Below are 4,302 nucleotides of genomic sequence, written 5' to 3' on the forward strand. Positions count from 1 at the left end.
AAGAAGGATTTTTGCCGATACGGTACCATAGCCTGACGCTAAGAATGACGGAGAGTTTTTTGAAGAAAACTTTCTCTCCAAACGTCTATCCTAACTTTGACTACTACTTGAAAAATAGTGTGGTATTTCTCTAAAACGAAGTAGTGATTGAGTATTTGCTTTGAACTGTATGTTCCAGAATTTCATTTGTGATATTCAGCATATTTAGCGAAAGCTCTCTCTCTCCACCAACTCCCCAAAAGCAGCACTGTTTAATTCTTGAACTGAAGAAATGTATAATATACAAATATAATACTATACATACCAGTTACTTAGTCATAAATGTATTTGAAGTTTATGATAGAAGCACTTCATAAACCAGTCGCATTTCGGTTGGTCTAAGGTTAGGTTAATCTGGCAGGCCAATAAGCTAAGCATAGAAAAGTTTTGGCCTTTGCAGATAATGGATGGCGTTCAGTTGCTAAGTCTGTTGCTATGTCCTTTAGGATGCCTGTACTTGACGAGAATTTTAACAGCCTCACCATCGATACCTGCTCCAGTGTATCATACCGTACGGACCCAGTTGCTTGCAGTGTAACGTTACCAATGCGGGTTAAGTGGACTCTAGACATTTTCTGCAGTTTCCTTGATTTGTCAGCCCCATGGTTAAACTAAGAAACATTACAAGCTTCAGGCTTTTTAGGCAATGTGAGTACTTTATAAAGCTTTGATCAATATTCAGATAAAATATCTGAAATCGGAAATAAGAATATATTCCCGGTGTAATTGATATTCGTTCAAGTTATGGGTACCAAGCTTTGACTAACTTCGGAGTTAGCTTACAAAAAAAAAAAAAATTTATGAAAAAAATAAAAAAAAAATAAAAATAAAAAAATAAATAAAAAACACTAAAAGCTTTCAAAACTGCGTTTATTTGACATTTTTTAACATCAGTATGGCAAATACAATATGTTATACATATATAAAACTAGCTGTAACAGTACTATTTTCAAGCTTGCTTTTATGTTCATATGTATATATCAACCTTCCTTACTCATTTACGATTTTATTAACAGTTACCCCATTTTATTTCATCTTTATTTGCAGTCACGTGCGTGCAATTGTGTAATGTTCTAAGCAATTTGGAAGCAAAATACATGAGCTAAACAAAAACAATAGCAATTGCAACAACATCAGCCAAAAAGGGATCCAAAAACGAACAGACATTCAAACAAGAAAAGAGAATACGAACAAGACGATGGTAAGTTTCGAGAAAGTAAATGTAGCTTAATTATTTTCTGTATATCTATACAAAGCTTACGTGTAACATTTTGCTTGGGGTTAACTCTTAAATATCCGAACCGATTTTAGTATAATTAAGCACATTGAACCCTGTTTCATCCAACTTGAAAGATTGGATACTTTATACCCAACGTCAAAAATTGAGAAAAAAAATACTAATAAAATAAGGTAAGAAAAATTAAAATTGTAAAATCAATACCAACTTACAATGATTATTTTCGTCGACTTATAAAATTGATTTCAAAAATATTTTCCTTAAAATAAGCTATCTTTAACCTTTTATATCTTTTAAGAGTGTAGGTTTACGAAAAAAGAAACCTTCTCTAGACCATTCCATTTCCCGTCAAATGTATGAAACCGAATATTTTTCAAATAGTTGGCAGATATAAATTTTTCAAAGCAAAGCATAGAAAGCTGCATTGCGGAGAAGTGTCCACTTTCTATTAAGAGCTAGTACTTGAAGAGATTTTCGTAGAAATGTCTAAGAACTTATTTCTCAGAGTACCATTTATTTTGACCCACCCTAATATATATACATACATATATATAAGTAAATAAGGTAGTGATAAAAATACTTGCCTTTGTGATACTGCTAAAGGAGCATAGATTTGCATAATTTTCGAAGCTGAAGAAACGTAAGTGGACTCCCCTCTCTCTAACTTTCTCACACATATGCTCTAATACAAGGTATATAAACTCCGAAAATACGCCTGAAAGCATGCTTGTTGGCATGACAATCTTAGCTAGAATCAATATTAAATCGATTTCTTGTTTTAATACTTTTACAAGAGTTGCGAAACCAAATAAAATGAACTATACAAAAAATTATTTTCTATTTTTCATGAAATTTTGTTATTCAGCAGCTATAACTTATATGGAATTTAATTTAGAACGAGTGCTATATTTCATTGGAATAACCACAATTATTTGCAACGTAATCAAATTTCACAATTTTTCACCAAAAATATACTATAGTTTACTTGTATTTGTTTATCCTTACCGTAATAAATTTCTAAGTGACTTTTATTTGGTTGTGCGAGCAGTGTTGCCCACCAAGCCTTTGTTGCATTTATTCAGTTATTCTCATAAAAACGTGCACAACCATCAAAAAGGCGTAGAGAGAAAGAGAGTTATGCTACATAATTGTGTGGCGTATGCCATTTGATTTGCAAATATGTAGTAAATAAATTTTCTGAACAATAAGCTTGCACTAAAAGGCAGCTATGGCAGAGAACATGAGCTTGCCGCAATTTGCGCAATGAAATATGAATTTGTGATGCGGCAGCCATAGCAGCAAGCAGGAAATCAAATTAATTAATTTTCGTTTTGTCGACAAAGCGAAGTAAAAAATACAAAAATAAATTAAGAAAAAGAAAATGCAAATAAAATGTTTATTAAACATTATGCCATATAGTTCCACTGCAGTAAAATTCGGTGTGGAGGGAAGAAACGGAAGAGTTCTTGAGAAAACTGTTAAAATAAAGCCTTAGTATTGTTTATAAGATATGTGTAATAAATACTTTTATATCTATGAAATTATCTACCAGTTTCGATCAGCTTCCCGATTTTTGTTGCATACATTTAGACGCACATTCTTAACAAACTCTTTGGAAGTCTATTTCAAACAAAGTTTTCAGTCCTATGTATAAGCAGCTTGTATTGTATGATAAAATATAGCATACGCGTGGTTTGTGTGATAATATTATAAATGCTATTAAATTTATAAAATTTTGTACTGGTTTTTAACTCCTTATAAATTTTTATAGTATACATATAGGCGCGGAATCTTACTTAATTCATTGTAAGCACACTTTAGTCAATTTTTTAAGATTAACGAGAAACTTAAGTTATCCTGTAAAATATGTCTGCAGTTCTACACCACCTTAACAATTTTATAGCATACATTTAGGGGCAGGGCCCTAACAAACTAAATATAAATACATTAGTATACAGTTTTTTTATTCCCATGATAAAATCATAACATGTCGAAAAAATTTTAGCGAGTTTCCAAAATTTGCAGCAAACATTTAGGCGCATATACCCGATTAACATTAATCCTACTCCAACCGCACTATTATCTCTTTCTTGCCTTAAAAGCTCGCGTAATGACTGTTAAGAAAGTTTGTGTGCAATTGCAGTTATTATTTTCACAATTGCATAATCTACTTTTAGACTTCGTCTGCGTATGGACCGCCAGCTCAACACACACATGCACTTTCACTTCATAGCGCATACATACGCTCTCTCATATTGTACCATGCGCTGTGCATACAAATTTGCATTGCATATTTGCAGGCATGCAACTGTAAAATTATTTCAAAGTTGTTTGAAATTTCGCAACAATTTGTTTCTTTTCATTTTTTATTTTTTCTGCCTTGCAACTTATCGCCCCCAATAGAGCGAGTTGTTGTGTTTGCCACTTGCTCAGTTCATACATTGTGTGCTTTTGTTGTTAGCGTTTTCGTTTTATTGGCTTTTGTTGCATGCACAACTAATTTAAACCATTATCTTTGCCACATGCCACAAAAGCATAATAAACACATAGCATACACGTATGCATGCGGGCGCAGAAATGTAGCTGCGTTATTTTGTTTTTGCCACATGCCACATTTTGCAAGCCACACTCATCAGAAACTTCTGATTTGGTGGCACAAAGTTTTGCAGTCTTTTTAAAAAGGAATTAAATTGCTTTAAACGGCAAGATATGCTCATCTGATGAATGCAAAAGTGATGTGCGCTAGGGATGACCATTTGAATGTGGACCCAAAGAACGAAAAATAGATCACAGGCGGAGAATAATTTTATAATAGCTTTTCAAAACCAGAACAAGTGCTTCAAGTTTTTTGAGTACACATACTGTCATTTAGTAAGAACAAATCCATTTCGATCTCCACTTTCCGTGGCGCTTGTTATGTTTCTTTTTCAGTTTTTCTCTCGCTCTATTTTTCACGTTATAGATATCCATTTCTTTTTCAATTTCTACATATGTCTATCTCTGTCTCTATCTCTAGCTCTCTCTCT

At 32.9% G+C, this 4,302-nt stretch overlaps 1 long non-coding RNA gene across 1 annotated transcript in view; it reads left to right on the forward strand.

The window, feature by feature from the left end:
- Positions 1 to 1,092: 1,092 nt before the first annotated feature.
- LOC108967882 overlaps positions 1,093 to 4,302 on the forward strand; it is an 85,524-nt gene continuing 82,314 nt past the window's right edge. The window contains exon 1 of the long non-coding RNA XR_001993292.1: positions 1,093 to 1,240. This is a non-coding gene — a long non-coding RNA (uncharacterized LOC108967882). The remainder of the gene's footprint in view (positions 1,241 to 4,302) is intronic.

The sequence above is a fragment of the Bactrocera latifrons genome, unplaced genomic scaffold (genome assembly GCF_001853355.1).
Source record: "Bactrocera latifrons isolate USDA-ARS-PBARC rearing strain unplaced genomic scaffold, ASM185335v1 scaffold_2, whole genome shotgun sequence".
Lineage (NCBI taxonomy): Eukaryota > Metazoa > Arthropoda > Insecta > Diptera > Tephritidae > Bactrocera > Bactrocera latifrons.